The sequence below is a fragment of the Schistocerca serialis genome, chromosome 1 (assembly GCF_023864345.2).
Source record: "Schistocerca serialis cubense isolate TAMUIC-IGC-003099 chromosome 1, iqSchSeri2.2, whole genome shotgun sequence".
NCBI lineage: Eukaryota > Metazoa > Arthropoda > Insecta > Orthoptera > Acrididae > Schistocerca > Schistocerca serialis.
In genome coordinates, this window is record NC_064638.1 from 791324442 (window position 1) to 791338782 (window position 14341).

The following is a 14341-nucleotide window of genomic DNA, read 5'->3' on the forward strand; positions in this document are numbered from 1 at the left end:
GCAAACCCACTCCGTCGGTCGTCTGCAGCCATAGCCCATTAACTCCAGATTCCGCGGCGCTGTCGTAACGGATACGTTGGTCGTACGTCGCACATCGATTTCTGCCGTTATTTCACCCAGTATTGCTTGTCTGTTAGCTTTGACAACTCTACGCAAACGTAACCGCTCTCGTTTGTTTAGTAAAGTCTGTCGACCACTGCGTTGTTTGTGGCGAGAGTTAATACCTGATATTTGGTATTCGCGGCACACACGTGATACTATGGATCTCAGTATACTGAATTCTCTCACGATTTCCGGAATGGAATGCGCAGAGCTCCAACTACCATTCCGTGTTCAAAGTCTGTTTATTCCCGTCGTGCGGCATTAATCTCGTCGGAAACCTTTTAACATGAATCACACGAATACAAATGACAGCTGCACCAATGAACTGCCCTTTTATATCTCGTGTATGCAACACTACTGCCATCTGTATACATGTATATCGCTATCCCATGACTTTTGTAACCTCAGTGTCAGCCACACAATGAAGCTGCATGTCCACGGTGAGTACAACAACGGTTTACTTTCCGCTTGTTTGTTGTCAAATCAGTCAATTATCCAGACTGTTACCCCTACTCTACTAAATGGCTCCTGCTCCTCTTCAGGAATCGCCCGCAGCTCGTGGTCTTGTGAAGAGCGTTGCTACCTCTGGATCACGGGGTCTCGGGTTCGATTCCTGGCGGCGTTGGGGATTTTCTCTGCCCGGGGACTGGGTTCCATGTGTTGTCCTCATCATTTCCTCATCATTCGTGACTGTGAAAAAAATTGGATTGTGGAGAAATTGGGACTTTGTACGGGCGCTGATGACCACGCAATTGAGCACCCCACAAACCAAAACATCATCATCCTCATCATCTTCAGGAACCGTCAGTTATTCTAGCCTCTCCACAGATATAGGTTCTACGTGGTTCAGTCTACGGCACATCTATTTGATTTAGGTACCTTGGAAGCACACAATGAATTCTTCAATCAAACACAAACTCTACGGTAAATACTTAGAGTCTAGTGCCTTGATGGAACAAAATTTTTACTCGTCGTAGATCTTCTACCATATTTTGTACCAGTGATAACAGTAGTGTTTTTTGTAAGCATAATGTTTCTATTACAACCTTTGTATCAGGACTTCTACCACTCCAATATTACAAGAGGATCTCTATGGATTGTGTGGTACTAGCAGGAGGCACCCGCAGCCTGGAACTTGGTAAATATCGATGAAGGCTAGTCAAATTGCTTAAATGGAAGAGAATATCCTGAAAAAGACAGCTATCTGATTACAACTAAAAGTTTTGGACAAATTATGTTTCATTTACGCAACTTAGCAACAATGTTGCACAGCTGTAATGTTTAGACAGCACCTCATAGTGGTGATTAACGGGAAAATAACGAGAAAAGTGGCTCAATGGAAGGTGTAAATGTTCAGATGAGGAACAAAGAAAGTGATCGACTTCCTTCCCCACGATTCCTTACTCCCATGGGACCGATGACCTCGCTGTTTGGTCTCCTCCCGCTAATCAGTCAATTAACCAACCAAATGTGAGCATGTATTTCTGAGGAAGTGTTAAAAGTAATCATTTTCTGAAAATACCGTGACTGGATAATCGAGTGAGCTGTTTCGTAGATGGTATTCTTAGTACTGGCATGATTGATTTCGAAATTATGCAATTTTTTTCTCACACGTGCTGATAACAGTGCGGCCGACTGGACTTTCTATCTGCCTTAATCTTAGCTTGTGCTTCGTCTATAATGACCTTGTTGTTGACGGGATGTTAAGCACTAATCTTTCTTCCTTTTTTCGCGACAGTCTAGTTCAGCTGAAACACTGAAGCGGATGAACTGGCTGAAAAAGCAGCCAGATAAAAAATCAGTGATTTTGATTGGGAATGCGTGAATTTTTGGTTACTTTACGTTTGAAGTTTATATTTGGCGCCTACAAAAACCGACATATTTTATGTAATGATCTTCAGTGTGTTTAATTTTTGATCACTTTGTGTACTTCATTATTTCTGTTCAGTTGGACTGCCACAATCACGTCCGGAGATGAACTTGTACAGTTTCGAAATCTATCATGTGAACTGAATATCAACAACCAAATAGCTGAACGAATTATCCATTTATAGCACACCAATCAGAAACCGCTGAAGGCCGTAAAGGTTCCACCCGTCATATTGATCAATCACTAATTGATGCAAATCTGTGTGCAGTAACGTACGTGACGGTCACGATACTGGTAAATGAGAGTTGAGAAAATGACGGAGCACGCCTGCTGTACTGATGCCGGCAGAGCGGGCAAGACGAGTGGTGCGCGGTGACGCTGGTGCTGTGGCTGGGCGCCAGCCGCGACGCGGCCGCCTGCCTGCGCAGCCTGCCGCAGGGCTGCTCCCCCCAGCAGGACGGGGCGCACCCGCTGCCCGCCACCGTCACCTGCTCCCAGCAGCAGGTCAGCCCAGTCTGGACGTCCGCTTCAGGCAGCCGAGACTTAGCAGCGATATTTCATTCTAAGTTACACTCAAATCAGTTACAGTCACTGTGAGCTATGTTGTGAGGAATGCGACTGTTTACCAAATGAAGGGAGTTTATATTTCTACGATCAACATCTACATCTACATGGATGCTATGCAAATCACATATAAGTGCGTGGTAGAGGTTTCATCAAACCACCTTCACAATTCTCTATTATTCCAATGTCGTACAGCGCGCGGAAACAATGAACACCTGTATCTTCCCGTACGAGCTCTGATTTCCCTTTTGTTATCGTGGTACTCGTTCCTCCCTATGTAGGTCTGTGTCAACAAAATATTTTCCCATTCGGAGGAGAAAGTTGGTGATTGGAATTTCATGAGAAGATTCCGTCGCAACAAAAAAACGCCTTTCTTTTAATTAGTTCCAGCCCAAATCCTGTATCATTTCTGTGACACTTTCTCCCATATTTCGCGATAATACAAAACGTGCTGCCTTTCTTTGAACTTTTTCGATGTACTCCGTCAGTCCTATCTGGTAAGGATCCCACACCGCGCAGCAGTATTCTAAAAGAGGTCGGACAAGCGTAGTGTAGGCACTCTCCTTAGTAGGCCTGTTACATTTTCTAAGCGTCCTGCCAATAAAATGCAGTTTTTGGTTAGCCTTCCCCACATTTTCTATGTGTACCTTCCAATTTAAGTTGTCCGTAATTGTAATACCTAGGTATTTAGTTGAATTTACGGCTTTTAGATTAGACTGATTTATCTTATAACCGAAGTTCAACGAGTTCCTTTTAGCGCTCATGTGGATGACCTCATACTTTTCGTTATTTAGGGTCAAATGCCATTTTTCGCACCATTCAGATATCTGTTCTAAATCGTTTTTCAGTTTGATTTGATCTTCCGATGACTTTATTAGTCGATAAACGACAGTGTCATGTGCAAAAAAACCGAAGACGGCTGCTCAGATTGTCTCCCAAACCGTTTATATACGTAAGGAACAGCAATGAGTCTATAGCAGTACCTTGGGGGATGCCAGAAATCACTTCTGTTTTACTCGATGACATTCCGTCAATTACTACGAACTGTGACCTCCCTGACAGGAAATCACAAATCCAGTCACATAACTGAGACGATATTCCATAAGCACGCAATTTCACTACGAGCTGCTTGTGTGGTATAGTGTGAAAAGCCTTCCGGAAATCCAAAAATACCGAATCGATCTGAAACCCTCATCAATAGCACTCAACACTTCATCTGAATAAAGAGCTGGTTGTGTTTCACGGGAACGATGTTTTCTAAACCCATGTTGACTGTGTGTCAATAGACCGACCGTTTCTTCGACGTAATTCATAATCTTCGAACACAATACATGTTCTAAATTCCTGCTGCATATCGACGTTAACGATATGGGCCTGTAATTTAGTGGATTACTCCTACTACCTTCCTTGATTATTGGTGTAACCTGTGCAACTTTCCAGTGTTTGGGTACACTATGTGACCAAAAGTACCCTAGCACCTGGCTGAAAATGACTTACAAGTTCGTGGCGCCCTCCATCATGCTGCAATTCAGTATTTTTTTGGCCCGTTCTTAGCCTTGACGACAGCTTCCACTCTCGCAGGCATACGTTCAGTCAAGTGCTGAAAGGTTTCTTGGGGAATCGCACTCCATTCTTCACGGAGTGCTGCGCTGAGAAGTATCGATGTCGGTCGGTGAGGCCTGGCGCGAAGTAGGCATTCCAAAACATCCCAAAGGTGTTCTATAGGATTCAGGTCAGGACTCTGTGCAGGCCAGTCCATTACAGCGATGTTATTGTCATGGAACTACTCTGCCACAGGCCTTGCATTATGAACAGGTGCTCGATCGTGTCGAAAGATGCAATCGCCATCCCCGAATTGCTCTTCGACAGTGGGAAGCAAGAAGGTGCATAAAACACCAATGTAGGCCTGTGCTGTGATAGTGCCACGCAAAACAACAAGGGGTGCAAGCCCCTTCCGTGAAAAACACGACCACACCATAACACCACTGACTCCAAATTTTTCTGTTGGCACTACAAAAGCTGGCAATGAAGTTCACCACTCATTCGCATTACCCACACCCTCCCATCGGACCGCCACATTGTGTACCGTGTTTCGTCACTCCACACAACGTTTTCCCACTGTTCAATCGTCCATTGTTTACGTTTCTTACACCAAGCGAGGCGTCGTTGGGCATTTACCGGCGTGACGTGTGGCTTTTGAGCAGCTGCTCGACCATGAAATCCAAGTTTTCTCACCTTCCGCCTAACTGTCATAGTACTTGCAGTGGATACTGATGCAGTTTGGAATTCCTGTGTGATGGTCTGAATAGATGTCTGCCTAGTACACATTACGACCCTCTTTAACGGTCAGTGTATCCGCAGCTCGTGGTCGTGCGGTAGCGATCTCGCTTCCCGCGCCCGGGTTCCCGGGTTCGATTCCCGGCGGGGTCAGGGATTTTCTCTGCCTCGTGATGACTGGGTGTTGTGTGATGTCCTTAGGTTAGTTAGGTTTAAGTAGTTCTAAGTCCTAGGGGACTGATGACCATAGATGTTAAGTCCCATAGTGCTCAGAGCCATTTGAACCATTTTTTTTGAACTGTCAGTGGTCTCTGTCAGTCAACAGACGGGGTCGGCCTGTACGCTTTTGTGCTGTACGTGTCCCTTCATGTTTCCACTTCACTATCACATGGGAAACAATGGACCTAGGGATGTTTAGAGTGTGGAAATCACGAGTACAGACGTATGACACAAGTGACACCCTTTCACCTGACTACGCTCGAAGTCTGTGAGTTCTGTGGAGCGCCCCATTCTGCTCTCTCACGATGTCTAATGACTACTGAGATTGAAAGGTAACTCTGGTGAGACTATTTAAATGATTTAGAATATAGGCAAAATTTAGTGTAATAACATTTATTTTCCCAAAACAGACATAACTTATGCTAAACACGTTATTGATCGAATACCGTAAACAACTAACAGGTAATTGAAGACTACACTGCACAAGGATCCTGGGTGGCAGAGATAGTTTAACTAGTGGAGTGAGTCAAGTACTCCGGCCCTAAAGGTATGGATAACGCAATCTGAATTAATCTGACGCTGAGGAGAGTTTGGCTGATCAAATCTACTGACTTGTCTCTACATAAGTGCAGCTGAGAGCAAGTGGCGATTGAGATCTGTACGCCATGACAATTCTGGAGTGGCAGTACGTTACCCTCTTTACTTTGTGCGCCGATGTAACTTGCAGCTGGCGAGAAATGTACGGCGGAGGTGAGACGCTGGAGCGGCACCTGTGAATAGATCGCGGTCGCGAAAGAAATGCAAAAATCTCACGGTCTAGCGATCAGGAAGAAGGATCGCAAATTACGCTCTACACGAGCCCTGAAATCGCTGTAGATTTCAGTGTGTGACACCCTTTTCGCTGGTCGTACTGAGGAACAATTTGGCTCACTTATACGACAGAGTGCACAAGGATACCAAACGTCAAGACTGGTAAACCAGAAACGAATAAGTGTGCTCTCGGCAATCGGGTAGTCCGAAATGTTTGAAGTCACACTGTCTGGACAGTGTCTGACATCACCACAGGCTCCCCACTCTAAACTACTCGCAAATGAAGGTAGTCTTAGGATAGGTCCCAAATACCAACCCCACATGCCATAGTTTCGACCAGAAGAGCTTACCAGACCAAAGTCCTGCACCCGAGCGCTTCGCAGCTCTCCAGAAATAAAAATCCGTTTTCCTGCAAAGTGCACGAACGACACCCCTTTCACCCCATCTTGAGTCAATCACAGGGCTCTGGAGGTTCTAAATCTCCCCTCTCACACGACAGCACAAACTCATGTAGAAACAGGGCAAGAGTTAAGATACCTGCGTCTGTGAAAAAAGAAATTGTCAATTACTGGCTTTTTTAAGTTTTTGCATAGGAGGAAGAGATGATTCTTCAAAGTCATGTCACTTCCCAGGGCAACAAGCGAACAGATAAAATATCAAAGGTCTTTATCTAAATCGTCTGTTCCTTGGAGCTTGTTAGTCGTAGCTATGAGGTCTAATAAAGATTCTAACGTTTCTGAGACGCCTGTGTTTCTTATACAACCAAGCCAGTCAATGGAATTGGTCCACTGGCCTATTTGCACTATCAGCAAACAAGAAAACATGTGAATTTTTCTTACACGTGGCTCAGCACACACTGCCCGGTTTATGATTCACTGTGTAGATGCGTTCCTTCAGACTGTCGCCCCAGCCCAGGCTTCTGCTGGCGCCACAGCAGGTAGCGTGGCATCGTTCTGCTTTTGTCCTGTCTCGATGAGGGTCTGCCTTGTATGGCTGTGGGCCTGTCCGGCAAGATTTACTAAGGGACAGGCTCGTCGCCAATTGCTTTCAACTCCTGACGAGTTGTTTCTACGAGCTAAGAATCAAAAATACCTCATGCTCGTAGTTTCCTACCAGGCTCCATCAGCATCTGCTCAGGCCATAACTTCCTCGAGTCTCACTCAAGGTGCATCAGGTTGCAACAAAATCTTTAATAATTTTCCGTATGCGAAAAATAGGTGAGAGAGTAACTTGTCCTTTTTCAGGGTCGCTGATAAGGAGTACCTGCCAGTATGTGGCATCACAATGAACCTAATATGAAAACTTATGTTTTGCGGGTGTTTGGATACTTTTGATCACTTAGTGTATATATGCAGACTGAAATGACGAATGAAAATTTGCACTAAACAAAACCAGGATTCCAATTCGAGCCTCCCGCTCACTAAGGAGATTTATGAGACTTGAAAAGGTCTCTGCAAACATATAGTTTCATTTGATTACAGTACCAACACCTGGGTTTCAGGTATGATCCCCGTTACATTCGATGCTGAGGTGCTGTTCCAGTACAGATGGAGAGCCTCTGCAATTCTGTTCGAGATTAGGGATACTACCAAGTGGGCTGCGGCGTGAATGAGAATTTGCATTGAGGAGGGAGGCGTGCTCAGGTAGTCTGTGCAGTTGTGCACAGCCACTCCGCCAGGCTGGCGTAGTGGTTAGCGCATCTGCCTAGCGAGCGGGAGACCCATATTCGAATCCCAGCATTGATAAAAATTTTCATTCTATATGTATAACTCGTACATGTTTGAGACTTGAAAAGGTCTCTGGAACAATATTGTTTCATTTATATTTTCGAATTATTCCCGAATTTTCGTTTCAGCCATTAAAAGTTTCAGTTGCTAACTATCGTCACCATCAACCAGTAGACGGCGTCTTTAACAAGTTTCTGCTAAACGTTGGTAAATACGTGCAGCGATCGAAAAATTGGGTTGTGTATTGCAAGCTTAGGATGTCCAGTATGTGTGCTGCAGTCTGCAGCTGAGATTCGAATACGGTTCTCACTGGCAATCAGTCACACAACGTTGCTGTCATACAGAAAAGAAGTTACTTTTTTGTAGATGAGTTTGAAGCCAAAGAATTTACATAACAGAATCATAGTAAGCTCAAAATTAGTTAAGACATGTAGTTACAGTTATGTGATTGTGGCACAGTCACAAGGAAAATTTTTTATACATCTTTAAGAACAGGAGGAACTGATTAAACTTAATTTGAATGTCGCACTGTTGCGTTGTTACAAATCAGTTCCTACTGATCTTCAATGTATATAAAAAAACTAGCTGAGAAATCTGGTGTTGACCGGATATTTATTTAAACCAATCTTCTATAAGTCTGTCTCCTACTCCCTCTTCTCTCTGTCAATGGCCTCCTCCTCCTTCTAAATCAATCTTCTCCTCCTCCTCTCTTTGTCAGTCTCCTCCCCACACATTCTGTCCATCTCTTCTCTTCCTTCCCTTTCTCTGTCCATTCGCCCCTCCCTATCTGCCTCATCATCTCCTCCTCCCCCATCTCTGTGCCAGTCTCTTCCTCCCACTATCGCTGTCCATCTCCTCCTTTTTTTCTCTGTCCATCTCCTTGTCCCCTCTCTGTATCTGTTTCTCCCCTATCGCTGTCCATCTCCTCCTCGTCCTATCTGTGCTTGTCTTCACCTTTCCCTGCTGTCTGTCCATCTCCTCGTCTTTCCTTCTCTCTCCACATAGTCACGCTCACCTCAGTAGGAGGCTATTGATTCTTACCCCTATAGTATTTTAACTAATATGTCCAGCAAATTTGACTGAAATCCTTCCAGGAATTTATGAGGAGCTTCTTATTCGTGGCTTTACTGGCATACGCACATATCGAATATACACTGACGAAAAAAATCGCAGCACCAAGAAGCAGTTGTGCGACATAAACGAAAGTTGGCAAGCGTGTTTCTACATCTGAAAGATAATGTCTATACATATTTCGCGCCAGTTCCATAAGAGTGGCGCTAGTAGCACCACTATGAGGATGCAAACCAGGATTCCTTTAAATACACGCTGTAACGCTCGTGAGCGTTAGTTACCTTTGAGATTGGACGTTGTGAGTTGATGTTAGCCAAGCATGCATCTAAAGTGACAAAGAAGCCATTATGAAAACCTCGAAACCTCGCTGAGCTTGAATGGGGCTGCGTAATAGCGCTACGAGAAACTGGATGTTCCTTCTGTGATATTGCATATACACTTGACAGGAATGTAGCCAATATACATGCCTGCTGACAGGGCGCTCACGTGAGTGTACGGTTGCAGGAAGATCGGGCTCCGGACTACCACATGGTACTACAGAGAGGGAAGACTGTCGTGCCTGGCGTATCGCTCTGCCGCATCGTACTGCATTTGCAGCGGCATCGTACTGCATTTGCAGTTGGCACTACAGTGACAGAACGAACTGTTACAGGTCAGCTACTACGAGGACAGCTCCGACCCAGACGCAATGTAGCCTGCATTGCACTGACGCCAAACCACCACCATTCGAGACTTCAGTGGCTAAGCGCGAGAGCTCGCTGGAGAGCGGGGTGGAGGTCAGTTGTATGACATCTGTTTCTGAATCTGTACCAGTGACGGCTGCGTGTTGGTTAGGAGGCGCCCAGTTGATGCCGTGCAACCAGCCTATCTACGTGCTGGTGACACTGGAACTACACATCATGTTATGATCTGTGGTGCGATTTCATATGACAGCAGGAGCACTCTCGTCGTTATCCCATGCACCCTGATTGCAAATTTGTACGTCAGTGTGATGATTCGACCTGTTATTCTGGCATTTTAGAACAGCATTCTAGGGGTGTTTTCCAATACGATAACGCTTGTTGCCGTACCGCTTTTGTAACCCAACAGGCTCCCCAGAGTGCCGACGTGTTGCTTTGGACTGCTCGATCACCAAATCAGTCCCCAGTCGAGCACATACGGGATATCATCGACGACAACTCCATTGTCGTTCACAACCAGCATTGGGCATCCCTATACTGACCGACCAAGTGCATCGGTCATGGAGCTCCATCCCCAAAAACTGATATCCGCCAGCTGTAAAACACAATTCATGCACGTGTGCATGCTTGCATTCAACCTTCTAACGGTTACACCGGCTTTTAAAATACCAGAGTTTCACATTTGCAATGACGTATGACGCACTTACATTAAACTCTGATCTTGCAATGTTAATGACGTTAATATGTTACCTATATAAATGAATGCCAATAATTTCATTATTCTGCATAAACTATTTTTTGGTGCTGTGATTTTTTCCGTGGGTATATTTCACTCATATTTAACATATTTTGCGCGTTTTTGTACACATACTTCACCTTTATGTCTAGCGAATTTCCATTTTCACCCTGTTTAGTGTTTATGACATCATATGTCCTGATTTATGTGTTGCGCAGTGATATAATTTTGCAAGTACATCCAGGAGTATATGTGCCTACTGTTTGCGAAATGTGTTGTGAAGAGAGTTAGTAGATTAAAACGTCATGCATGGTGCAGCATTTTCTCGGGCACCACAGTGTTTATGACGTCGTATCTCCTTAACTGTGTGTCTTACAATGATTTACTGTTTTAGTACATTCAGCGGCACGTATGGATACTGTCTCCAAAGTATGTTTTGAGTGGAGTTAGTAGTAAAGAACTAGTAAATTTAAACGTCGTGCTTCATGTGACAGTTTTAATGCATGAATAGCAGAAATGTAGTAAGCAACGAAATTTTTTACCTTCATCTTTTTGTGGGAATTGTCTGCGAGTAAAAGTTTTGCAAAGGTTTTAAATTATGTGTAAAGTTTTTTGCAACTGTGTAAGTGCTCTCATTCTCAAATACCGGATACTGGGCAAGTAGGCGTGAATAACAAATTTGTTTGCATACCCATCATCCGCAGCAAGCACAGTAATATTCGTTTTGCAAATAAAAACCGCCTTTTCTTGCTACGGTGTATTTAATTTCTTCCAGACGCGTTTCCTCTTTAACTTTAAGGCATCTTCAGTGGAAAGTAGAATGATACAGTTTTGTTTTGATATGCCGGATTTGCAGATTATAAAACAGCTCACTACTTATTTCATACGTAAATAAGTTGTTACAGTTACTCGCGTTTTTGGTTGGCATCTGCGTTTCCTCTCACCTGGTCACATTCTGGAGGTCGCATTATAACTTCACTTACGAAACACAAGCGCGTTCATTTTACGAAGTCTTCCCTTCACAATTTAAAATTTGTTTGCACTAATTACTGTGGAACAGTATTAGTCTTCTGTCAGTAGTTGTAGATATTTCGCCGAAAATTGTGATTTGAAGCCGTAACTACTGTGTCTTCACTCTGTTTGTCTTCCTTGTGCAGTTTGTTTACGTACATGTTACCAGCCTAACTAAGTATGTGCTGGAAACTAAAGGCTGGTCATTTCTGTCCACTTTATATCTGTGTGTGTGTGTGTGTGTGTGTGTGTGTGTGAGTGTGTGTGTGCGTGCGCGTGCGCGGGTGTGCACGCTCATAGCACAGCTACCGAAGTGGACAGGAAAGATAGTTGAAGGCAATGGTATAAGCAGTGTTTATTACCAGTTTTGACTTATGGCAAAAAGACACCAACTTTTAATGGTAAACCATTCAAAAGTAAGGATTGCTGAGCAAGCCATTGAGAAATACAGAATTGCAGTACTATGGGAGATACGCAAAAACAAATGGGTAATGGACCAGATGGATTGGAAGATGTAGTTATAACTGTGATGATATAAGGAAAAGTAAATGGAAGTTATCGTTGCATAGCCAAGCGGATCAGTGGACGAAACCGCGCTAATAGCCGCGCGATCTGAGGCGACTTCCCACGGTTCGCGCGGCTCCCCCAGTCGGAGGTTCGAGTCCTCTCTTGCTCACAGGTGTGTGTGCTGTCCTTAGAGTAAGTTAGTTTAAGTTAGAATAAGTAGTGTGTAAGTCCAGGGACCGATGACCTCAGCAGTTTGATACCATAGGAACTTACCACAAATTTCAAAAATCAGTGGTCGATGTGCCAATAAAGTTATTTCCTCCATTCCGGGAGGTAATAAAATACCTAGGTTGTGAATTATTAGAGGTATGAGATGGAAGCGTAGAGCTTAGGACTGTATTCCGTGGAAAAATCTAGATGAAACGTTGTCCTAAACTGAACAATCTCTTTAAACTTGTGCAGCTCTTTGGTTGTATCAGAATGAAAATCACGTCTACAACCTGGATATAATTATAGCTGCTATGTTTATAAGCCAAATGGAAGAATTCAACAATACTACGAAACATCCTGAATTACAAACTATCATAATGTAAACAACGCAGGATTAATTGGTGGCAGGAAAGGGCCGGATCGATATATTGTCGTTGATAGGTTCTAAGGCGACGAAAATACATCTGGATCAAATTCGGTTTTATTGGTTATGCGGAAGCAGAAAACTTTTCTGTCTATACTATCCACTGCTTTCTACTCCGGTGTATATGATGTTATATATCTAAGAAGAGGCGTTCGTACATGGAAGGAACTGTGTTCCGTGCTACTACTCACTTCAGTGAAGAGGGTTCACCGGAAACTTGGACTTAATGGGAAATCATAAAAGCGCAAAACAGTGTTCTTCTGAAAATACGCATTATTATATTCATGATATTTTCTCAGTTTGTGGTACTGCCGTTAATGCAGGTTGAGATTATCTTCGTTTCTTTCTTTATTAGCTGAACAACTACGTCGTTTGTTCCTTATTCCTCCGTAGTGGCTAGCACACTGGACTCGCATTCGGGAGGACGACGGTTCAATCCCGCGTCTGGCCATCCTGATTTAGGTTTACCGTGATTTCCCTAAATCGCTCCAGTTAAATGCCGCGATGGTACCTTTTAAAGGGCACGGCCGACTTCCTTCCCCGTCCTTCCCTAATCCGATGAGACCGATGACCTCGCTGTCTGGTCTCCTCCCCCCAAAACAACCCAACCCTTATTCCTCCTCTAAAGCGCAAACAAAGTACTTCAAAATTTAATAAATACGCAGACGTTTATCTAGCAAATCCACTTAGTGTGATGTCTGTGTTGCAGACGCTGTTGGGACTGGCACACGTGTATGGCGGCCGCTTCTTCCCCGGAGATGACGAATCCGGCCTGTGCGACCCTTTTGTCAGGGTTACCATCGCTGGAGGACACACTTTGCAGACTGAGGTACGTCTTGCAACTTCTCATTCGTCACTGCTTATTACACCTATTGGTTTACGAACCACCCGTATGTAACATCGAAAAATCAGTGTGTGTCTGCCAGGGCGATAGCTTGTAGTACAATGTACTGCCTACGCCATGACCTAGTACTGCTTTACCTATTCTTATGTGTTCCTTGATTCAACCTGAAACACAAAACACTAACATACTGAAGTGATGAAGGATATTGATTATATCGTTCCGGTCACGAATATATTTACTGATATTTCGGTTTTTGAAGCACCTTTGATTTTAACTATAGTGATAGTTCGCCATCTTCAGGAATTTGTCATGTATGTACTAAGGAAATAGTAGAGAGTTGCTTTTTGTGAGGTTATAGTATGGTATATGGAATCAAACACAGTTGAAGAATATCGTGAAAAGCTTGATAATTCCAGTCTTTAATCACAAACAACTCCAATTTCTAATACTTTGCTATAAGAGAGAGAACTAAAAAAGAACACATCCAACAAATATCGACTGCTAACATACTCCACAGTGGCGCTGTTAGTCTTCATCGAGGATGTCACCTGGATTCCAAAACTTTCTAATTTCTCACTTCTCTTTGAATAGCAACGGGACCCTCAAGCGAATGGATTTTCATCTTTGGCAGTCATATCGCTTCTGCACGAGTGCTTTCATGTATTTATGTGGTGTGTGTAATACTATCTGAAAATTATCGATCAGTAAGATTTACTTGGTCTTGCTAAAAGCCTAATGTACGAGGGCAGTTCAATAAGTAATGCAACACATTTTTTTTCTGAAACAGGGGTTGTTTTATTCAGCATTGAAATACACCAGGTTATTCCCCAATCTTTTAGCTACACAACACTATTTTTCAACGTAATCTCCATTCAATGCTACGGCCTTACGCCACCTTGAAATGAGGGCCTGTATGCCTGCACGGTACCATTCCACTGGTCGATGTCGGAGCCAACGTCGTACTGCATCAATAACTTCTTCATCATCCGCGTAGTGCCTCCCACGGATTGCGTCCTTCATTGGGCCAAACATATGGAAATCTGACGGTGCGAGATCGGGGCTATAGGGTGCATGAGGAAGAACAATCCACTGAAGTTTTGTGAGCTCCTCTCGGGTGCGAAGACTTGTGTGAGGTCTTGCGTTGTCATGAAGAAGGAGAAGTTCGTTCAGATTTTTGTGCCTACGAACACGCTGAAGTCGTTTCTTCAATTTCTGAAGAGTAGCACAAAACACTTCAGAGTTGATCGTTTGACCATGGGGAAGGACATCGAACAGAATAACCCCTTCAG